A 25482-nucleotide genomic window follows, 5' to 3' on the forward strand; every position below is an offset into this window, starting at 1 on the left:
TTTTGTTCAAGCTATGAAAATACCAGACCTGATTGTTAACTAATATTGATTTAGTATGGAAAGAAATGTCTGGTTTCTCTCTACTAGTAACATTTGTCTCAGTGTTGTTTTGGATGCAAGATGTTATATTTAGAATGAGGTTGTTGTTATGTGCTGTCAACTCAACTATGATTTATAGCTACGTTATGAACAACAGATATGAGCCTTGCCTTATCCTGTGGCATCCTAACTGTTTCCGATGTGCATAAGCCCACTTTTCCAGTCACTGCATCAATCCATCTTTTTAAGGCGTTTCCTCTCTTTCTCTGACCCTCCACCTTTCGCAGTATGATTGTCCAATGATTACTCCCTCCTGATTTATGCCCGAAATATTTGAGATGAGATTTCACTATATTTGCTTCTAGGGAGTATCTTGATTACATTTCCGCCAAGACAGCCTTGTTTTGTTCTTTGGCATTCTATGGATTTTTTTCCAGCGTTCTTCTATACCAGTCTTGTTCTTCACCTGTACCACAATGCAGCGGCATCAGGTCTTCTATCACCCTTATTTGCCATCTGATCTTCAGACACATTATCTTTCTTTAAAATAATAATCATTTGAATACCTTGGTAGAATATACCTTTTTTCCCCCCTCCTGTGAAACTTCTAAGTATATTTTCTAATTCCATTATCACAGGAAATGCTGTAATTCACTAAAAAAAATTCTTCAGGCACAGTAATCTTTATTAAACCTGATTAACCTTGCTTAAACTATTTATTAATTCAATAATAATTCCATAATAAACTAAAAGTTCTGAAAAAGAAGTTACACTGAGTATTCAGAAAACAACAATAAAAAATAAATCACAACCAGGTAAGATAGAAACAGAAATCTTGGTCATTTCCAGTATCAGTCAGCTTTCTATTTGACTCTCCTGTCCAGAAGTGTCTTATGCAAAAGTCCATATTTCTGAGCCTTTTTAAAGAATTTTATGGTATTCTTTACTTATTTTAATTTTGTGGTCTTGGAGGCTCTGAAATGTCTTTTCATAATTTATTTCACACTGTTTAATACTATCTTTATCTTCTGAGATGTCATCTTTTTTTTTCCTTGGTTTCTCTTTCAGCTCAGGACCTAATCTTTATCATTTCTTCTTCTCCTGCTATTTCATTTTTTGCTTCTCTATCACCTACTTTAAGAAGCTAAAGGAAGATATCAAGAAATCAAAGAGCTGAATAGAAATTTTCAAAAGGCAGCTCAGGACGACAAAGCAAGATACTATAATGAAATGTGCAGAGAGCTGGAGTCAGAAAATCAAAAGGGCCAGACTCGGTCAGCGTTTCTTAAGCTGAAGGAGTTGAAAAACAAATTCAAGCCACGGTGGCAATACTTAAAGATAGTTTGAGTAGAGTGTTGAATGATCCAGGATGTATAAAAAGAAGATGGAAGGAGTAAACAGAGTCACTGTATCAGAAGGAATTGACTGACACAAAGGAATTTCGTGAAATAACATATTAGCAAGAACCTATGGTGATGAAGGAGGAAGTTCAAGTTGCTATGAAGGAATTGGCAAAAAACAAGGCTCCAGGAGTTGACTGCACACCAATTGATTTATTTCAACAACAGACACTGCCCTGGATGTGCTCATTAAGTTGTGCCAGGAAATCTGGAGGACAGCCAGCTGGCCAAATGACTGGAAGAGATCGATATTTGTCCCATTCCAAAGAAAGGTGACCCAACAGAGTGTGGAAATTATCAAACAATATCATTGATATCACATGCAAGCAAGATTCTGCTGAAAATTATCCAAAAACATTTGGAACAACATGTCAACAGAGAACTGGCAGATGTGCAGGCTGGATTTAGAAGAGATTGTGGTACTAGTGATAGTATAGCTAATGTAAGATGGACCTTGGCAGAAAGCAGAGAATACCAGAAGAATGTCTATCTGTGCTTCATTGACTATGCAAAGACTTTTGACTGTGTGGATCACAACAAGTTATGGCTGACTCTGAGAAGAATGGGAAATCCAGGACATTTGATCGTGCTAATGTGAAAACTATACTTGGACCAAGAGGCAGTCATCAGAACAGAGCAGGGAGACAAAGGGGTCCGTCAGGGATGTATTTTTGTCTCCATACCTTTTCAATCTGTATGAGGAACAGATCATCCGAGACACTGGGCTGTATGAGGAGGAATGTGGCATTGGGATTGGTGGAAGAATCGTCAACAACCTGCATTATGCAGATGATACAACCCTGCTTGCTGAAACTGAGGAGGACCTGAAGCGCTTGCTGCAGAAGGTCAAGGACTGCAGTCTTCAATATGGATTGAAGCTCAATATCAAGAGAACCAAGATTCTCACCAGTGGGCCAATTGGCAGCATCAGTATGGATGGTGAAGAGACTGAGATAGTTAACAATTTTAGTTTACTTGGCTCCACAGTCAACACTCTTGGTACCAGCAGCCAGGAAATCAGGAGATGAATTGCATTGGGAAAGTCAGCTGTGAGGGCCCTCTCAAGAGTACTGAAGTGCAACGACGTCAGGCTGGAGACTAAAGTGCGCCTGATCCAGGCTATAGTCTTTGCAATAAAGTGCTAAGCATCAGAGAGTTGGACAGTGAATAGGGATGATAGAGAATTGATGCCTTTGATTTGTAGTGCTGGAGAAGACTGTTGAATATACCACGGACTGATAGGAGAACAAACAGGTTTGTCCTGGAGAGGGTGAAACCAGAATGTTCCCTGGAGTCAAGGATTCTGAAGCTTCGTCTGACATATTTTGGGCATGTTGCAAGGAGGTCCTTGGAGAGGGACATCATGTTTGGGAGAGTGGAGGGACAGCACAGGAAAGGAAGACCCTCGATGAGATGGATCAGTTCTGTGAGTGGAGTGATGGGAATGAATGTGTTTGAGACAGCGAGATTGGCACAGGATAGAACGGCGTTTAGAGCTCTTGAAGATAGAGTCACTATGAGTCGCAAACGACTGGATGGCACATAACAACAACAACAATCACCTACTTCATGCATCTGATAAAGCAGCTATTTGAGGCCAATAAAGCCATTTTCTTATCTTGAAAGACTGGTTTCCAGTGTTCTCTTGCCCCAGTTGTTTCTGAGGGTCTAACAACAGTCCATCTGCATTTATACCAAGATATTTTCCATAGCCAGATTTCAGGGCAATTCTGGAATCAGACAGTTTGGCAATTATAAACTGCTCTGCAGGACTGGGGCCCTCATCACCTTATTTATGTGTAGGTTCTAGTATAAAAAGACCATTGTCAAGTGCATATGTTTTATCCATTTCAAAGACTATGGTTTCCATAAACTCACCAAAGTTTGTTTTGTCCACCAAATTCCAACAATATCGTTGAGTTTTTTCATTTTCTCTTTCTTTTCTTATTTTTTTCCTTCTTCTTTCTCTTGGCCTTAGTTCCCTTGAATCAAAATAGACTTCTTTTTTATCTCTAGTATCATTTTTATGTTAAGACAAAATACAATAATTTTTAAAATGTTTACATTCTTCAAATATGCTTGAAATAGTTAATGCTATACCTTATAATATTAATCATTATTAGCAGTTTATGTCCTAGATCAGGCACTGACAAAGTTTTTTTTTTTTTTTAAAAGGCTACATGTAAATACCTTTGTAATAATAAATAATAATAAAGAATAGTAGATACCTTTGGACAGAAGGAAACCTCTGATGGGTCTGTTCCTCTCTGCCACTGCAGAGTTAAGGTTGCATAGTGGAGTGTACTAGGGGCGGGGTTTACTTTTCAAAGAGAAGAGCGAACTGGTGGGGAAGGGAGGGCAGGGAGACAAATGCAACAATGAATGGATGGAAATCCAAAATCTCTGTAAATGTTCATTAAAATTAATAAAATGAAATTTAAAAAGAAAGCCATCACAGTTACTATCTAAATGATGGGCGTGGCTGGGTTCCAGCAACACCTTAGCTATTAAATCAAATCAGTGAGACAGATTTGACCCAAGAGTCATAGTTTAAGGGAGCTCTGGTGGCCTAGTGGCAAAATGCTGCACTGTAATCCCTGAGGTATTCGGTTCAAATCCACCAGATGCTCTGCTGGAGGAGGGGGCAATCTCCTCCTGTACCAGTCAGATCTGATTTGACGGTACATATAAAAATAATACAATAAAACTAAAAAAAAAATTAAAATTACAAAGAAAAAAGAGACATAGTTTATCAACCCTTGTCCTAATGAGTTGGTTTTTTTTCTAATTGCCACTGGGACCTAGGACTTTAGGCCAGATATCCTGCAAGTGTTTCTTTTACCAGACACAAGACTTCTAATAAACAAGGCTGATTGAACACGTTTATCTCCAGTACTGCTAAATTATACTCAAATGACAATTGTAAAGTTCTTTGTCTGAGAATCAGAATCAACTTGTAACTGACCGTCCAGTAGTTTCCAAAGCTATAAATCACACGCGGGGGGAGGGGGTGATTGTTGTTGTATACCATTGAGTCAGAGCCAACCACCATCTGGCAGGTTTTCAGAGGCCATAAATCTGAGAAAGACTACTAACCTTCTCCTGTGGAGCAATTCATGCATTTGAACCATGTGATTTTGAGATTCCAGCGCAGTTTCTTCTCACTGGGTCACCAGAGATTGTCCCTTTTACTCCTGCAGAGCTGCTGGCTGATTTAAACTGCTGGGGAAGTGTGGCCTTTGGGTTAGCAGCACAACTCCTTAATGAGCTCGGCCACCAGAACTCCCTTTTAATGATGATAAAGGAACTTATAGATATTTTCAGGGGTAACTAGTCCTTCGAGAGAGACATCAGACTGAGAAAGGTGGTGGGAGGGTCAGCGAAAAAGAGAAAGACCCTTCATGAGATGCATTTACAGAGTGAGCACAGCAATGCATGACAGAGACAGTGACCATGGCTCAGAACAAGGCAAGATTCAGATTGTTGCTCATAGGGTTTCTGTGAGTCATAGTCAACAACATCTAATGGCGACAAGGATTTGAGCTTAAAGAAAGAGAATAGGGAAGAAGAAATCAGGATAAAAAAAAAATTTTAAGTATGTTCAAAATAAATGATGTGCAAGTGGTCTCATGACTCACTTCTAGCCTGAGTGACACCATTTGCCACCCAAGAGAGGTGGTAGAGAGTTTGCACAATTTTGCTAAGTAATCCTCAGAAAACCTGATCTCTAACCCAATGTAATTAAATGAGCTGGACAAACTGAGCTTAACACTTAGCTCATTTGCAAAACTTGAGATAACTGGATGGAGGTGGTGGTCTTAACAGTCATCATAGAAGTATTGGTGTTCATGGGCCTTTTAGAATCAGAAGGTTTGTGTCGAGGAGAAATAGCAATTGTAACCCTTTTGACTACTGAGCAGCTTATTAATGAAATCCTTTCTCCAATCTTTCCAAGACTCAAGGGAACTCTTTCCTATTTATGAAGTCTCTGCTGGGACCCACTGATGAGGTTTCATTATGTGAAGAAAGAAGTGGCAAACTGGGAGACAAGCAAGGACAGAGAGGGAGATTCTGGGAAGCTGATTAGCATGTCTGGGTTTCTGTCCTCAGAGAAATACAGCAGATTCAGATCGTGGGAGGCCTGGTAGCTATGGAGTCTGGGGGAATATGTGGTCCCTCACCCCACAGCCCTGCCGGGCTCAGCAGATAAAGACATGATGTTAGGAGGCCATGTGCTCAATTTTAACACATGCAAACTTTAAAGGGTGCTTAGGTCAAATTTAAAAGACTTCACTAACTCTGAGACTATATCTCCGTCTCCCTTTCACAATAAAGTATTTGCAGAATCCCTAAGCATTGGTAAAGGAGTATACAAAGTTGATGGGGTTTGCTCTTTTTTTTTTCAGGGACAGCTGCTTTTTGTGCTCTGGGCTCCTTTGTGCAAGGCACACACTGGTTGTAGTCAGGTCCCCTACTCTATTCGGAGGGGAACACTGAACTTCTCGGTTTATCATGACCCCATCTCATTATGCTCTTTCCTTTGATTTTACTTCCTTTCCTCTTAATAAATCTTCCTCTCCTCTCTGCCTCTTTGAACTCCTGGCTTAGTTCATAATATTTGTATCCCCCCCCAACTCCTGCACATTCCTTTCATTCTTTATGTTAGTTTTCTCTCTTCAATAATGTAAAAAACCTCTATTCCTAAACACCCCAATACCCACAAATTATTGGCTTGTTAATAAAAGCTTCTCATAGAGCATTTCACTATGCTCGTTGTTCTTAGCTGCCGTGGGGTCACTCCCATTCACAATGAACTTGACGCTGCTCAGTCCTGTATCCTCCCTAAGACAGGTCACAGGCTGAGCTGATGTGGTCCGTGGGCATTTTGTTGAGCTCAGGTGGCCTGGTGGTAAGGATTTTCATGGCCTTGCCGAAGGCACATGTTTCCAACTCATCGGTTGCTCCACAAGATAAATATGGGTAATCTCCTCCCTTGTAACGTACAGCTGCCAGAATCCCATTGTAGGATCAGCTGTGAGTGACTTCTGGATCCATGGTGCCTACCAACAACAACATGGGTTGGTGTTTATATGACCAGGCCTTTCTTCCTCATCCACTTAGTCTGGAAGCTCTTCTCAGACTTGTTCATCATCATAACAACACACAGGTCTCCTCTGACGAAGGGGTGGTGCTTTTGCACAAGTTGCATTTAGGAATTAAACTCAGCTCTCCTGAATGGAAGGTGAAATTTCTACCTCTGAACCCTCAGGCTCCCTGAGCACGGAACATCAGGAGAACATCTGGGAGATGACTGGGAGGAAGGATGTTTGCTTTTGGCAGAAGGGAAAATGAAAAGCAAATTCAACTCTACAGCCCCATCCCTGGGAAAGGTGTGACATGCAACACACCACAGCCCTTCCTTGACAGTGAACCAGTTACCACAATTGCCCACTGAGGGCTCTCTGCTTGTGATGGCATCTGGCTCTCAGACCTGCTAGATTTTTACATCAGTTGGGATGCAGTGACTTGGGCAATGGGGGTAGGTGTGTCAGAGTCAGTGAGACTGGCTCAGGACAGGCCAGGCTTCAGAGGTGCTGTACATAGGGTCGCTGCGAGTTACAGGAGACTCAACATCATATAACAAGGGATGCCTAAGACACCTGCAACAAAGCTCTGTGGAAGAAATCACTGGAGAACAACACTATCGGCAGTCAAAACCAGGCCAGGTGCTGACTGTAGAACAGACCACCAATCAATTATTCATGTGCAAGTTCAAATTGTGGATGAAGAAAATTAAAGCAAGTCCATGAGTAGCAAAATATGATCTTGAGTCTATCCCACCTGAATTTGAAAATCATCTTAGGAGTCGGTTTGAAGCTTTGAACACCAATGATTATTTTTGCTTGGATTTTTTTATTTAATTTTCTGCTTTTTATTTTTTTAATTAAAAAATATTTTTTTATTTTATATTGGTTTGCTTACAAAGTTCACATACATTATTTTTCACACCAATGGTTGATCACCAGTTGAGTTGTGGATGGCATCAAGGATATCATCCATGAGGAGAGCTACAAAGACAGAGCCACTACAAAGACAGAGGGTGAAGAAAAATATCACAGTGGATGTCAGGAGAGGCCCTGAAAATTGCACTATCACATTGGGAAGCCAAAACAATGAGAAGGTACGTTAAGGTAGAAAAGCCGAACAGATGATTTCAAATGGCAGCTCAAGAAGAGGAAACAAAGTATTATCGTGGAATGTGTAGAGAGCTGGAGACAGAGACAAAAAGAGAAGAATTCACTCTGCATTTCTCAAGCTGAAAGTACTACAAAGCAACTTTACACCTTGAGTTGTAATATTTAGAGATGCTGTGAGCAAAATCTTGAATGGTCCAGGAAACATCAAGAGAAGATGGAGAGTCACTGTATCAAAAAGAATTGGTTGACCCTTCACATGGTCAACCAAATGGTCAACCCTGAAGTAGCATATAATGAAGAGCTAATGGTAATGAAAGAAGAAATTCAAGAGGCACTGAAGGCATTGCCAAACAAATAAGGCCCTGGAATCGATGTGATACCAATCAACATGCTTCATTGTCAGATTCAGCCCTGAATGTGCCCACCAGTTTATGCTTAGGAAATTTGGAAGATAGCTGACTGGCCAACTGAGTGGAGTAGATCTGTATTTGTTCCCATTTCCAAGAAACGTGATCCAACAGAATGTGGAAAGGATTGAACCACGTTATTAATACCACGTGCAAGTCAAATCCTGCTGAAAATCATTTAAAATGGTCAGAACAAAATCATAGGGTAACACAATTTGGTGTGTGTGGGGGGGTCATGGTAAAGGAAATAAGAAAGATCCAGTGGGATCTGGAAAACAGAATAATGGTGAGCATAATTCAATGATGATTGATTTTATAAAACATAATGAATAGGAACGATTGTACGAAACAAATATGAATGAAGGATAGTGTTAAATGCAATGTATTATGAACTTTGTAAGCAAATCAATATAAAAAATTTAAAAAAATAAAAATAATTGGAAAAAAATGTTAGACAAGTTCATAGATAGAGAACTGCAAGCTGGATTTAGAAGAGGCCATGGCACAAGGGATATCATTGTTGATGTCAGATGGATCCTAGCTGAAAGTAAAGGATACCAAAAGAAGAATGTCTGTTTGCCTTTAATTGACTATACAAAGACATTTCACTGTGTGTATCATACATTAAGGCTAACATTGAAAAGAATGGGAATCCCATAAATTAACTGTGCGTGTGTGCAACCTATGCCAAGACCAAGAGGCTGTTGTGTGAACAGTACAAGGAGACATTACACAGTTCGAAACTAAGAAAGGTGGGTGTCAGGGTTGTATCCTTTCTCCATACTCATACAATATGCATGCTGAGCAAATTATGTGAGAAACAGAGCTCTATGAAGAATAAAGTGGCATCAGGTTTGTAGGAAGACTCACCAGTAACCTCATTATGCAGATGACAAAACCTTGCTTGCTGAATGTGACAAGGAGTTGAAGCACTTGCTGCAGAAGAACAAAGGTTGCTACCTTCATATGGATTGCATCTCAATGTCAAGAAAACAAAAATTCTCACCACTGGACAGACTGATATGCACATCATGACAGATGGAGAAAAGATTAAAACTGTCAATGACTCCATCTTACGTGGATCCACAGTCAATACACTTGGTACCAGCAGTCAGGAGATAAAGACATGTATAGTCTGTAGTCAGAAACTTCTCCAAATTATTGAAGAGCAATGATGTTAGTTTGAAAACTAAGGTGCACCTGATTTGGACCTTTGTCTTTTCAGTTACCTTCTATGTTGTTGAGAGCTAGATAATGAATAAGGATAACAAAAGAAGAATTGATGTTTATCGATGGTGGTATTGAAGAAGAGTACTGAATGACCCATGGATGGCCAAAAGAGCAAACAGATTGGTCTTGGAGAAGGTGCAACCAGAGTGCTTCTTGGAAGCAAAGGTGATGAAGCTTCATCTCAGATACTTTGGGCATGTTTCTAAGAGAAGCTATTCCTTGGTAAAGGACATCATGCTTGGGAAGATGGAGAAACAACACAAGAAAGACCCTCAGCCTAGTGGGTTGACACAGTGACTGCTGCAATGAGCTCAAGTGTGTCAGAGACGGTGAAGATGGCACAAAATAGGAGGGTGTCCTGATTGGTTGTTCATAGGGTCGCTATGAGATGTGCTCAACTCAATGGCACCTAACAACAACAGCAACAACAAGATAGCTATTTATCTAGGGACGTCTGCAAGGCCATCTACTGATGACCTGTGTGTGTTAACTTTTGGATTTATGTTACATGGAAGATTTATTTGGGGAAAGGCTGACTCATGCAGTATTGAATCATCTAACACTTGCCCCTTTAGCAGTGTTCTTACCTATAGACACACAGAAGAATATTGTCCATCCTTCTCTGACAGAGCCACTGGAGGGTTTGAACTACCAGAAACTCAGCCTTCAGGTTAGCAGCACAGCCCTTGACAGACTTTTGGCAGTGGTGGTGTTAGATGCCTTTCAATTGACTACAACTCACCTATAGGACCTAAGAACCACCAGTCTGAACCTTGTCCTGGCCTGTGCCTATCTTCCTGACCTCCTCCATGCTAAAGGCCTTTACTGCAGTTTCTGTGTCAATCCCTTTCCTTAAAGGTCTCCCTTTTTCTCACCTCTCCTAGAAGATGTCTTATTCCAAGAGTAGGCTTCTCCTGAGAACATTCCCAAAGTATATGAGACAAAGTTTCATCATCTTTTCTCTAAGGTTGTACTTTGTTTCTTTTGGTAGTTGATATATATTCAATCTCTTCACTAATTTTAATTGAAGGGCATTGATGTTTCTTTCTTTTCTTATTCATTGTCCAACTTTCAGACACATACAAAGCAATTGAAAATGCCATGGCTCGATTGAGTCTTTAAACTGACATCATTTCTTCAACACTTTATAGATGTGCAATTTTTCCCAGTACAGCATGTCTTTTGATGTCTTGACCACTGCTATTGTGGACATAAGTAAAATGAAATTGTTGACAACATCAATCTTTTCTCCATTTATCATGAAGTTGTCTAATATTCTTGTTAGATGCCATTGAGTTGCGTACAAATCATAGTGATCCTATGAACAACAGATCTAAACCTTGTCCTATCCTGTGCCATCTTCGCACTTCTTGACACACAGAGCCTACTGCAGTAGTCACCATGTCAATCCACCTGGTTGAGTGTCTTCCTCTCCTTTACCAACCCTCCACCCTTCCAAGCTTTATGTCATGCTCCAAGGAGTAGGCCTTCCTAGCAACATATCCGAAGTATGTGAGGCGATGTCTCCAAAGAGCCCTCCAGCTGCACCCTCTCCAAGACATAGCTGTTTATTGTATTGGCTGTCCTTTCAGCACTCTTCTCCAACACCGCAGCTCAAACATATCAATTCTTCTTCTGCCATCCCTGTTCATTGCCCAGCTCTCAAATGCATGACAAGTGATCGGACAGACTATGGCCTGAATCAGATACACCTTAGTCCTCAAATTGACATTATCCCTCAATAATTTGGAGAGGTCCCTAACTGCAGATTTTTCCAGTGCAATGCATCTCCTTATTTCCTGACTTCTGGCACCAAGGGTGTTATTTGTGGATCCAAGCAAGATTAAATTGTTGACAGTTTCAGTCTCCTCTCCATCTATCATGATGTTGCCTATCAGTGCAGTGGTAAGAATCCTTGTTTTCTTGACAGTGAGATGCAATCCACACTGAAGGCTGCATTCCTTGATCTTCTGCAACAAGTGCTTCAAGTCCTCTTCACTTTCAGCAAGCACAGTTGTGTCATCTGCATAATGCAGGTTATTGATGAGTCTCCCTCCAATCCTGATGCTACATTCTTCTTCACAGAGTCCAGCTTCTAGGATAATTTTCTCAGCATACAGATTGAATAGGTATGGAGAAAGTATAATGCTGACACACCCCTTTCTTAATTTTAAACCATGTATTATTTCCCTGCTTTGTTCACACAACAGATTCCTAGTCCAGGTATAGGTTTCACATAAGCACAATTAAGTGTTCTGGGATTCCCGTTCTTCCCAATGCCAGCCACAATTTATTATGATTCACAGTCAAATGCCTTTGCATAGTCAATAAAGCACAAATAGGCATTTTTTTTCTGGTATACTTTACTTTTGTCTGACATTAGCAATGATATCCTTATTGCCTAGGCCTCTTCTAAATTCTGCTTGAACTTCTGTCAGTTCCCTATCTGTATACTGTTCTAGCCATTTTTTAATTATCTCCAGCAGTATTTGTTATGTGATATTAATGATATTGTTTGATAGTTTCCACATTCTGTTGGATCACCTTTCTTGGGAATGGGATCAAATATCAACCCCTTCCAATCTGTTGGCCAGATGACTGTCCATCAAATTTCCTAGAATAGATTGGTGAGAACATCCAAGGCTTGAGTCTGTGATTTAAAAAAGTCAATTGGTATCACATCAATTGTTGGGACCTTATATTTTGACAGTGCCTTTAACACACCTCTCACTTCCTCCTTCATTACCATTAGTTCCTGCTCATATGGTACTTCCTGACATTTTTCATTGTCAATCAGTTCTTTAGCGGCAGTGCTTCTGTGTATTCCTTCCATCTTCTTTTGATGCTTTCTGGGTCATTCAATATATTGTCCATAGCATTTTTCAATATTGTGACTTAAGGCTTACCTTTCCAGGCCCCCCACCCCCAGTTCTCTCAGTTTGAAAAAGGCAGAGTGAGTTTTTCCCTTTTTATTCTCCAATTATGGCTCTCTGCATATTCAACTGTAATACTTTGTCTTCTCGAGCCCTTTGGAATCTTCTGTTCTGCTCTTTTATTTTACCATGTTTTTCCCCTTTGCTTTGGCTTCTCAACATTCTAGTGGAATTTTTAAAGTCTCTTCTGACATCACATAGAAAAGTGAGTGTGACATCAGAAGAGACTTGATTATGCAAAGACATTTGCCTGTCTGGCTCACAACAAACTGTGGCTGACTCTGAGAAGAATGGGAAACCTAGAACACTTGATCGTGCTAATGCAAAACCTATACTTGGACCAGGAAGCAGTCATCAGAACAGAGCAAGGAAATACTGCCTGGTTCAAAATTGGGAAGGGTGTATGCCAGGGATGTGTCCTATCTCCATACCTTTTCAACCTATATGCAGAACAGATTATCTGGAAGGCTGGGCTCTGTGAGGAGAAGTGTGGCATCAAGATTGGTGGAAGATTCATCAACAATCTGCGTCATGCAGATGACACAACCCTGCTTGCTGAAACTGAGGAGGACCTGAAGCACTTGCTGCAGAAGTCAAGGACTGCAGTCTTCAATAAGGATTGAGGCTCAATATCAAGAAAACAAAGATCCTCACAACTGGGCTAATTGACAGCATCATGATAGATGGGGAAGAGATTGAGATTGTTGACAGCTTTAGTTTGGTTGGCTCCATAATCAACACTCTTAGCATCAGCAGCCAGGAAATTAAAAGACATAGTGCGATGGGACAGTCTGCTGTTAGAGACCGCTCCAAAGTACTGAAGACTAAGGTGCACCTGAGACAGGCCATGGTCTTTGCAATCACTTGCTGTGTGTCAGAGAGCTGGAAAATATTTAGGGATGACAGAAGGAGAATTGATGCCTTTGAGCTGTGGTGTTGGAGAAAAGTATTGAATATACCACAGTCTTCTAAGAAAACAGGTTTGTCTTAGAGAGGGTGAACCAGGGCTGCTCCTTGGAGGCAAGGATTCTGAGGTTTCGTCTGACATATTTTGGACATGTTGCAAGGAGGGACCAATCTTTGGAGAGGGACGTCATGCTTGGGAGAGTGGAGGGACAGCACAGGAGAGGAAGACCCTCTATGAGGTGGATTGATTCAGTGACTGAGGTAATAGGGGTAGGTGAGTCAGAAACAATGAGGTTGGCACAGGATAGAGCAGAGTTTAGGGCTGTTGTACATAGGATCACTATGAGTCACAGGTTACTCGACGGCACTTAACAACAGCAACAACTTCTGACATCCATTTCAATTCTTTCTCATCTGTTTTTGTAATGACCTTTTCTCTCTTCATGGATGTTATCTTTAAAATCATCCCACAGCTCATCTGGTCTTCAATCATTGGTGTTTGATGCCTCAAACCTATTTGTAAGATGATCTTGAAACTCAGATGGGATAGATTCAAAATTGTATCTTGGTCCTTGTGGATTTATTTTCATTTTCTTCAGCCTCAATTTGAACTTGCATATGAGTAATTGGTGGTCCCACCTGGCCTAGTTTTGATTGCCATCACGCAATGGAATATTACGCAACATTGAAAAACGAGGAAGTCATGAAATAGTCTACAAAATGGGTGATCATGGAGGACATTATGTTGAGTGAAATATCTCAGTTACAAAAAGACAAAGACAGCATAATACCACTGTTATAAAGCAGAACTGACGTGGGGTTGGGGACTCACTAAGAAAAGAGAGGATAAACAATGTACGTGGCATTAAAACAGACAAGGGAGAGAACTGTATAAAATAAATATATGTTTAGGCATTATTGGCATGACAGGAGTTCTGAATAAGAGCTACATAGTAACATGGACTGGGGGAGTGTGACTGAATAAAAATGAAAGCATTTTTTTTTTCAAAGAAAAAACGAACTGGGAGGGCGGGAGGAAAATGTGCAACAATGAATGAATGAAATCCAAGTTTTTCTATAAACTTTCATTAAAATATCAATCAAACCCACACCACATACTATCTGGAAGGTAAATGCACTGCACCAGCCTTAGCTGGGATAAGTAAGCTACTTATTAAATGCATCTACTCTCCCAAGCATGCACTTTCAAGGCCTTTGGGTGGTGGCCAGGCCAGAAAATCTTGGTCCAGAACTGCTGATTGGGAAGACAATGAGATGGACAGTTCGTGTGTCTCTATTCAGGGGTGGGGGTGGGGTGGATAATGTAAACAACCTCATTTTAGTGACGTTTAATAATAAAATTTCCTAACATTTTCTCTTCCCCTAAATCTGGTTGCTGTTATGCATTTTGCAGAATTGCAAAGTAATTGGTAGCACATGGAACGGTACCTGCAGGGGATCATGGCTCGCCTGCCTTGTTTGCCTCTGTGCAGTTCTTGATAAACCCCTGCTTGATGGAGCCAAATGTTTATTTTTAACATATGGGTTTCAACTGACTCGGTGTGACCACAAACTGATTCTGCATCATTGCCAGAAATCAACCACATTAGCATTATGGGGAAGGAATAAAGCATATTTATATATAAGTAAATATTTCATATATATATGTATATTCATATAAAAATCCCAAAATTGCAAAATTGCACCCATGTCTGAAAACTGTGCTAAGTCCTATGAAAATACTGTAGATTCATTTCTGATCCTTTTGATTTTGACTACTTTTTTTTTTTTTGCAATGACATTTCCATTTACTTTGGATTATATGTAATTATAAATATTAACAAATAAGACTTAAAAAGGACACCTTTGGGTAGGTAAGACAAAAAGTACGAAAATCGTGGTGTGGGGCTACAGTTTGAGGATGGTCTCTTTTTATGTTTACTGTTTGGTGGTGACCTTCAAGAATACGTGATAGGAAAAACATTAAAGGCTTCCAAATGTACTTTTCTGGAGGGTTTTGTAATTGGATCACTGCTACTTGAAGATCCTCACTGCTGTTGGAGGGTATATTCTTTTTAATTCAAAAATTCACTTGAGGCAAAAAATATTATCAATAGAGACATTTAAAGGTAAGTTCTATTTTGGCTTCATAAATTTTATTTTTACTTTCTCTTCTTTGGGAAGATTATTGGCTAGTCCTAGAAATTATAGAAAATACTGTAATTATCCCAAAATATGTCAATGACATGTTTTTAATAATTGTAAGCAGTTGCTGAATGAGAAAAGTTCTCCATCTGAGTACTATTTGTAAGGATTGCTACTTGTTGGTCATCTCAAAGATCAAGAAATAGTCAGCTATATCACCTTCACAGTTAGAATGATGGTTTTATATTTTGATTTTTGCATTACAAAGACAAAAAATATTTTTTTAAAAAAGATATGATCATACATTCTGTAACAGACACTCTTCTTTACCATAAACAGCGATTCCACGAATCAGGGCCTTGAACCTCACGATAGGGTGGGTTACGACTAGCAACACTCCTGGAGTGCTGGGCATGTTTTCAATGCTTTACTATACTTCGTGAATTAGAGTGAGATAGTACATGTGTTATTATTCCCAGATTACAAATGAGGAAGCTGAAATATAGAAGTGTGCCGAAGGCCACATAACTGAAAGTGATAAATCCAAGATTTGATTCCAGATTTTTCAGCATCCAAGTCTGTCCCATATTCTACTATGCTTTAAGGTGGTTATTAAAGAATTACTAGAATAGAACGTCAACAGGGAACTGCCGGACACTCAAGCTGGACTCGGATGAGGCAATGGATAACTTTTGGGTTATCACCGCTGACATCAGGTGGATCTTGGGTGAAAGCAGAGAATACCAGAGAGATGTTTATCTTTGTTGCCTTAACTGTGCAAAGGTTTTTGACTGTGTGGATCATAACAAATTACGGGTATCAGTGATAAGAATGTGAATCACAGATTTTGTACTCATGCAAAACCTCTATCTAGACCAAGAAGCTGTTATCCAAACAGGACTAGGGAACACTACATGATTTAAAATCAGGAAATGTGTGTGTCAGGGTTGTCCTTTCTCCATATTTATTTAATCTGTATGCAGCATTCTTAGTGTGTGTGTGGGGGGGGCACGTTTTCAATGCTATACTATACTTCGTGAATTATTATAATTAAAGTGAGAGAGCATATTTGTTAGTATCCCAGATTACAAATGAGGAAGCCAAAATATAGAAATGTGCCCAAGGCCACATAACTGAAAGTTGAGAAATTGGACTATATGAAGAAGACTATGGCCTCAGGATTGGAGGAAGAATAATCCACAAATTGAGCTATGCATATGATATAACCTTGCTTGCTGAAAGTGAGAAGGACTTGAATGAAATACTTTCTGCAGAAGATCAATGACTGCAGCCTTCAATATGAATTGCATCTCAACATAAAAAATAAAACCCAAAATCTTTACTACTGCAAAAAAGGGAAACCTAATAGATGGAGAAAGATTAAAATTCTTAATGATTTCATTTTACTTGGATCCATAATCACAATCATTTTAATAGCAATTGAAAAAAATCAAAAAGACATATTGCATGGGAAAATCTGCGGTCAAGGACCTCTCCAAAGTTCTAAGGAGCAACAAAGTCAGTCAGTATAAAGACTCAAGTGTGCCTGATAAAAGACATGATTTTTTTTCAATTATTTCCTTTACCTCTGAAAGTTGGGCAATGAATAAAGATGACAGAAGAATTTACGTCTTTATATTGTGGGTCTAGCAAAGAGCATAGAATGCCAAAGGAACAAACAGCTCTATCTTGGAGGAAATGCAAACCAAGTGTTCCTTAGACACAAGGATGGTGAAACTTTATCTCACATACTTACGCATTTTTTCAGGATATCATTTAGGGAAAGAAAGGTAGGTGATTCTAATCCATGACCCTCGGGCCTGTTTTTAATTGTTTTTTGGTCTGCTAGGTCATATAGTCCTGGTCTGTCCACTTGCTGGACAGAGGCAACTCGTGGGTGCTGTGAAGCCACACACTGTGACACTGATGTATCAAATGCGATCTTGGTTACCCATGGTGAACAGTGTTTGGTGGAGCTCCCCAATTAAAACAAGCTTGGAAGCAGGAGTGGCATCCACTTCTGCAAGAGCTTACCTCCAGAAACCCTATGAAACTGGAGAAAGGATGAAAGTTATCCAAGTGTCCAGGTCTTTCATTCATAGGGTCACTATGAGTCACCTATGAATGGACAGCACTTAACAACAACAGCAGAGTCAACATGCCCTAACAAGATGAATTGACACAGTGGTTGTAACAATGGGCTTGAGCATCTCAGAGATGGTGAAGATGGCAGGATTGGGGAAGGTTCATATACGTTGTTCATAGAGTTTCTGCGACTCAGTCAAGTAGATGACACCTAACAACAGTAACAACATAACCTGGCCTGGTCTTGAACTCTGATAATAAAGTGCTCATGGCAGAGCGTCCTTAAGTACTCAAAGTGATATGGATAAAGTTTTAGTTCTTAAAGAGCAGGCTAATTTTTCTGGATGTTTTAAAAAGAATTTTTTCATTGTGATTTTAAGGAAAGTTTACAGGAATCTTGGATTTCTACTCATTCATTGTTGCACATTTCCCTCTCTCTTCCCACCCCCAGTTCACTTTACAAAAAATCCAAACATTCATTGTCACATAATTTCCTACCCCTTCTCCCCAACCCCAGTCTCCTTGGCTATACACCAATAAGATCTGGGCTGTTGTCATGCAAATAATGCCTAATCATATACTCCTTTTAAACAGTTCTTTCCTTCATCTGTTCCAATGCAGTGTGAATTATTTATTCCCTTCTTTCTTAGTTACTCCCCAGCCCTCATGTCAGTCCTGTTTTGCATCAAAACAAAGAACAAGAATCACATGATCCTATCAATTGATTTAGAAAAAGCCTTTGTCAAAATCCAACACGCTTTCCTGATTAAAACACTGAACAAAATAGGAATAGAGGGGAATTTCCTCAACATAATAAAAAGTATATACACAAAACCAAAAGCCAGCATCATCCTCAATGGAGAGAGATTAAAGGCATTCCTTTTGCGAACAGGAATTAGGCAAGCTCTGGTGGCCTGTGGCAAGTAGCTGCATTGTAATCCCAGAGGTGTGCAGTTCAAATCCACCAGATGCTCTGCTGAAGGAGGAACAATTGCCTCCTGTACCAGTCAGATCCAATTTGACGGTGGACACATTTAAAAAAAAAAAAAAAGGAGGACAGGAATTAGACAAGGATTCCCATTATCACCTCTCCTATCCAATATTGTATTGAAAGTCTTAGGGATTAGCAGTAAGACAAAAGAAGGAAATAAGAGGTATCCAAATTGGCAAAGGGGAGGTAAAATTATCTCTATATGTACGTGATTTGGTGGTATACTTAGAAAACATTAAAGACTTGGCTATTGTGGTTTTTTTGTTGTTGTTTGTTTTTGTGGTGGTTTTGGTTGTGTTTTGGGTTTTTTTTTACAATCCACTCCAATGTTTTATTTTGGGGGTTTTTAAATAAAATTGTTATTTTATACTGATTTACTTACAAAGTTCATATACATTGTTTTCCACACTGGATCTTTCCCATTTCCTTTACCCACCCCTCCTTCCACCCATAAAATTGAGGGACCCTATGATTAACCACTGGAGGAAGAATGTTAAGAATGTTGTAGTTGCCCCCAGGAGACTGATCCCTCCTTCAGAAACCCAAGTTAATTAACAGCCCCAAATTCTGAGCAAAATAGCTTCGCTAGTTCCCCCTTGTTGTTGATTTCGGTTGAGTCAAGTACGACTCATAGCAACCCTATGAACGACAGACCTGAAACCTTTCTATGAATATCATTTCTCAAAGTTCATAGAATTTCCAGAGGCATGCTGCTTAAGAAGTGGATGCCACTGCTGCTCTGGTGGACCAGTGGCAAGAAGCTGCACTGTAATCCCAAAGGCAGACAGTTCAAGGCCACAGCTGCTCTACAGGAGAAGGATGGACAATCTCCTCCCTTGATTAACTGCCTTTGAAAACCCACTGGAGGGCAACTATGGCTCAGTTCCTATTGTCTCCCCTAGTGCCCCTAAAAATAGACCCTAGACCACCTTCATGCCATTTTTACTTTCTTCGCTCCTGGTCACTTGGCATCCCTCTCAGACCATGAAATAAAGGCCTTTTAGTTTCTTAGGACCAGTTTCTTTCTGTCTTTCTCTCACCCTCAACTCTTTTTTCCTATCTAACAACCACCTCCATCCCCACTGCACCCATGCTTATCCCTTTGCTTTCCCCCTCCCTCCCTTGGACCTTCATACTCATTCTACAATAATGGTCTTAGGCAGTATTTGTCCTTATGGGACTGAGTTAGTTCACTAGCATAGTGCTCTCCAGTCTCTCCCAAGTTAGGCAGTAATTTACAAAATCATTGCTCCTATGTGCTGCATAGTATTCCACTGTATGAATGTATCATAATTTCTCAATCCATTCAATTATAGTTGGACATTAGGACTGTTTCCATGTTCTTGCGACAGAAGAACATTGGTGTACAAGTATCTGTTTGTGCCTCAGTTCTGATTCTCTTGGGGTATATTCCAAGCAGTGGAATAGTTGGGTCATATAGAATTTCTGTGTTCGGCTTTTTGAGGAAGCGCCAAAGTGTCTTCCAGAGATTTTACAATCCAACCAAAAATGTCTAAGAGTTCCTATCTCACCACATCCTCATTAACTTTTATTATCTGTTGTCCTGTTAAACTGTGCCACTGTTATTGGAGTGAGATAATATCTCATTGTGGTTATTGTCATTAAAATATGCAAAATGCAAGTGCTTTTTTTTTTAAGTTCTTTTGCTCCATGCCCCTGAACCTGAAAGATCCTTAAGCTTTGCAGCTCCCTTCTGGTGCAAATTCACTCTGCTCTGCAAGGGTCTTTGCTGGATCAGAGGAGCCCTGTGTCTCTTCCTCTCAACTTCTGTTGGAACAGGAGTTTTGTTCAACTTCTCAAATACATCTCTCTTTTCTTGCCTTTCATTCCTAAAGCTACACTTAGAAAGATAACGTTTGATTGAGCCACGGAGCATCGTGTTGACCATGCGACTAACAAGGAAAAGCAAAGAATACCATATGGATAAGAAGAAATGGATGAGAAGGAACTAAGAGAAGGGATTACCATGCTCAAAGGCTTGCTTTCAGGTGCCATCCATTCAGATTCAATGCACCTAGTGACACTAGAAAAAAAAAAACACTGCATGATCTTGCAACGTCCTCACAACGCCATGGTCCTTGAGCCCATAGTAGCAATTCATATGTCATCTCATCTCATCGAAGATCTTCTTTTTCACCGGCCCTCTGCTGGTCCACCCTCAATCGACCAAGCCATGTCTTTCTTCAGGGACTCATTCCCACGAGGTCCTCTCTTGGAGTGCCAACCCAACCATTTTCTGCCAAGAAATTTACTTTAAATAAGAAGCTCTCATACAGTAAAAATGCATTTAAATGTCTCAATCATATTCAAGCAGGTCAGAAATACCTCCTTCCTGACTTTCTGATTTCCTGTATTCTCAAAAGGAAGATCTCTCCAAGAAGCCGCAAAACTGACAACAGTGGTCCTTTTCTCAAAATTAACTTATTGCCATCTAAAACCATGAGTAAAACAGAGATTTGAGGACTTCACCGTATTTTCAAGTGAGTTTTTAAATCTCTATTGTTTTAAAGGATCATACCGTTCTGGGCTGGTTCCTATTCTGCCGTCCAGGAAAGGGCCTACCACCAATGTCCCTTCCATGTCTGTGGTTTCCTGATTTTTAACAGACATCTGGCTTCAGATTTCCCTCAAGTGGCAAGTTTTTGAGATGCCAGAGTGTCTGAGGGCAGTAGGCTGTTCTAATGGCCTCTGTTGAATGAATGCTGATTGTTCTCTCACTCCAAAGTTCATGCCACTTTATGGACCATTGGGAAATAACCAGTTCAGGCAGAGATAACTAAACTTTGTTAACATGCACTTGAGTTTTTCAATAGAACTTTCTAGCTCCTTCTATAGACAAAATAATAGCTACCTGAGGTTTGCAGCTGAAATTTCAGTTTCTGGAATGGAAGAACATTTCTACTCTGTGTTTTGACATAACTTCTCCCTAGGTAGCAGTGAAAAATACGAAAGTAGAAATAATTAAGACTAAACAACAAAATTTCTTAAAAGTTAATTATTTAAAGGATTGATACCATTGGATTGAAGTGTTGGAAGAGGGCATTGAACTCATGAACTGCCAAAAGCACAAACGCATCTTAGAGGAAAAGCAACAGTGATTTTGTAAAAAAAAAAAAAATTATACTGGTTTATTTACAAAGCTTGTATACATTGTTTTTCTCACCAGATCATTCCTATTTCCTTCAACCTCATCCCTGCCTCCCTGGACCCATCAAACTGTGCAGCCCTATGATTATCCCCTGCCCCCCTGCCCATCCTCAGCCTTGTGCTTTCACTATTCCTCCTCCCCCTTGCATCATTGTACCTGTTCTACAATAATGGTCTTATACATTATTTGTCCTTACGAAACTGAATTAGTTCACTTAGCAAAATCCTCTCAAATCCCTCCCAAGGTAGGAATATACAAAATCATTGTTCCTTGGTGTTGTGTTGTATTCCATCATGTGAATGTAGCATAATTTCTCAATCCATTCCATTGTGGTTGGACATTTGGGGCTGTTTCCATGTTCTATGGTGAATAAGTAGTGTACACAAGAAACCCCAAGGACTCAACAAAAAATCTGTTAGAGCTAGTAGATCAATTCAGTAGAGTAGCAGGATATAAGATCAATATCTAAAAAACTACTACTACTAAGAATTCCTCTACAGTAACAAAGAAAACTCAGAGAAGGAAACCAAGAAAGCAATATCATTCACAATAGCCACAATGCTTTTTACAAGCAAAGATGGTGAAACTTTGCATTGTTTTCAAGAAGGCATAGTCCCTGGAGGACACCATGAGGGAAGACCCTCAATGAAATGGATTGACACTGTGACTAGACTGTGAGGATAGATGGTTAAGTGCCTTCAAGGCAAGCACGACTCATAGCAATCCTATATACAAAAGACCTGAACCCTGTTCTGTAACTATCATGGTTTCTCTATGTTCACAGAGTTCCCAGAAGCATGTTATTTAGGAAGTGTGTGCCAGTCCTGCTTCCGAGCCTGTCTCAATCCAGGAGTTCCACCAAACACTGTCCACCATAGGTGAATATTATGGCATTTGACACACCCATGGCACAGTGTTCAGCATCACAGTAACCACTTAACAACAACAACAATGCATGATTTAATGTAGTTTATACAATTAGTGGTGCTTTAAAATATCTTGCCTATGACTTCTGTTTCTGACCCCAACATAACAAACGTGTTCTCTTAGTTGATTTTCTTGACCTGAAAGCTCAGGTTACCTTGGTACAGCAAATTGAGAGACCAGTGCTGTACCACTCAGAAGAATGGTGGTGGCAGACATAATCAACACTAGGCCAGAAGGACACAGGTCACAAAGGCCCACCCACCAGGTCCCTGTTGACTCTAAATAAGAGGCATCCAGCCCACAGCTCATTGTTAGCTAAATCCAGAAAATCCGATCCACTTACACACAATTGTAAACAAACAAACAATAAAACCAAACCAACCAAATAGTCTACACCTGACCCTCAACCAAAACACCGGAGCCAACCTTCCAGAAACCAACTGCTTTACACGTAAGCCTCCAAACTAGAGAATTAAATTAAATTAAATTAAATCATACTATTTTAAATTGTTTTAAATTACCAGATTTAGCTAATATTAACTTCTTTGTTAAATGCAATTTTCACTCATTAAATTATGTAAGTAATACATGAATATGTGCAATAAAAAATAATTAAAATAATGAAGAATTTAAAAGCATCAATTAAAAAAAATAATGTAGAATTACACAGAGTAGAAAGTTCAAGTATCCTATCTCCAACCCCATTATTCAAAGTGTAAGCGTGCATGTTTATTAACTGGTTAGGATCTGGGACATGAAGGAGAGGAAGGTATCTAACCATTTTATTTTGAGTGAGGACATTGTCCTCATGCTCACGTGATACCACCAGTGACTCAACAACTACAGAGAAGGGACTACATCTTCCTATAAATAATGTCATAAACGGAACTCTGTGGACACCAAAGTCTTTCCCACCATTATCTCTACCAGATTCTTATCAAATGAGAACTTTTGCAATTTTTTTATTAAGTGTATCAGACCAGCACATTTCTGAGCATCTATTGCAGCACCAAGTCCTGGAAATGTCTAGATGACTAAGGCAGTGTCTACCCTTGAGGAATTAGCTTATATTTCCAGTAGTCCTTTCAGAAATTTATCTTTACTTTTGAAAACCCAATTTTTTCATTTAGAATAGTTTTGCTTCTAATTCCTTGACCAAAGTTCTCAAATTAATGGCATTCTGTTCACAACTTCTAATCTTTAGCTTGAAGGTGAAGTAAGGAGCCGTTTTAGGTTGTGGTAAATAAATAATTTGTAAAACACATGGAATAAAAGTTTGATGAGTCATCCATACTGGCTTATGATGCCTTCTTTAATATTTTCAGGCAAATGCAAAAGTACTCTAAAGTAATGTTTTAGTTCTACAAATCCTCTCACCCCAAAAAATTGTAATTTGTTGTTGACTTAAAAAATATGCTTTACTTTTACCCACTTCAGAAGAGTTCTCATCAGACAAATTTCCAGTTTCATCCTTTCCTGCTTTGGTTTTGTCCAATTTAGGGTATTTATTCACTTAAAAGACAGAATAATTTATTTATTATGTTTATTATGTCAGTAGTTTAAAATCCATGTCTTTGATTTACATCAAAGCAGAATTAACTAAGAGTTTGAAGAATGGTCGCAAATACCCCTGGTCTGCCTAGCATCAAGCCTGAAGGGGAATTGTTCTGATACTTCCTCTTCAGTGCAAGTGAAAGGCGATGCAAATTAACTCTTTTTTTAGGCTACTTCTTCAGAATGGATTCTGTGAACTTGTTGCTATAAAATGTGTGAATGCTTTCAGTCTAGCAGTTTCTGAATATGTTTCTGCAAATATATTCCTGTGTTCAAGTCTTTAGAAATCATCCTAGAAATATGGTTGGGGTAGGGTGAGGCTGTCTCCACTGAAACTCTGGGAAACAAGCCAGATGCATTTATCTGACCCTTCTTTAGGTGGGAGGAAACTTTCAAAGTGTAAGTTGGATAAAGAATTCAAAGCAAGAGCTAATATATTCCTTTTTCCAAAAAATACAGCCAACTCTTTGATATTTCTGCTAGCTATATATAAAAAAATCAAAGTCATATTTTATTTTTATTTCAAAAAACATACTTATCTCTAAGGGGAAAAAAAAAGTAATGGATTGGATTGTGTATAAGTGACCACCCTGGAGGATGGACTATATAAGTATCTAGTCTCTCCAGGCCAACAAAGAAATGTGTGCTTCTCATAGCCAGTACAGATATTTAGAAAAGTAGACAAACTGATAGCTTGACATTATGGGACATGGCAATAACCCCCTGATCCCACAACTTCCTGCTGAACTCTGAGCTTCAGCAGTTTGATTAGTCCCTCTGGGTTAAAAATCTTTCCCAACTTCTTGATACCATATCTAAGAATAACAGAGCTCAATTACTCTCATTTTACACAAGCCTATAAAGAATATCTTTGTCAATTTACCAAAGCTTTTCTGACTTGAAAGGATTTGTTTTACCTCCATCTGAGAGCATTATATTGTCTAGATTGTAACTACTTATGAATTGATGTCTTTGGTTACATTTCTAGGACTGGACGTACTTTGTGGTCATTTTTAAAAGATCAGCAATTTATTTTGGAAGGGTCACTCTTCCCTTGAAGAACTTAGCTGGTGAGGCAGATTCAGTGTGACTTTGAGGGAGGTTTATGATTTTGTAAATAAAATATGGGGTTTATATCTTCATGAACATGGGTCCAAACCATGGTTTTGTGTCATACATGATTAAATCACGCAACTGTAAACGATCGTTTCTTCTTAAGCAAAAATAGCAATAATAGTGAGTTATTCATAATTGACAGTTATCTAGGCCACAAGAGCTCCGTAATCATCAATTATGGCAACCATCTAACAGAATAATCAATACTGATGCAAATATTCAGTAAATAGATATTAGTTAATACCATGACTCAGCTTATACTAATATTTTTTAAATTCACACAGCTGGGTAATGATGTTCAAGGTCCAAGGGTGATTAAATTTATAAAACCTAATTCATGAGAATGATTGTATGAAACACAATGTGAAAGAAGAACAGTGTAA

The 25482-nt window shown here is 39.3% G+C and overlaps 1 protein-coding gene and 1 pseudogene across 2 annotated transcripts in view; one reads left to right on the plus strand and one right to left on the minus strand.

Moving 5' to 3' along the window:
• The window catches only part of VEPH1 (ventricular zone expressed PH domain-containing 1), a 432395-nt gene that overhangs the window by 258263 nt on the left and 148650 nt on the right, over positions 1-25482 (plus strand). The window lies entirely within an intron of this gene.
• LOC102867504 lies at positions 891-10486 on the minus strand (annotated as a pseudogene).

The sequence above is a fragment of the Elephantulus edwardii genome, unplaced genomic scaffold (genome assembly GCF_000299155.1).
Source record: "Elephantulus edwardii isolate Elephantulus edwardi_28Jun2011 unplaced genomic scaffold, EleEdw1.0 scaffold00215, whole genome shotgun sequence".
Taxonomy (NCBI): Eukaryota; Metazoa; Chordata; class Mammalia; order Macroscelidea; family Macroscelididae; genus Elephantulus; species Elephantulus edwardii.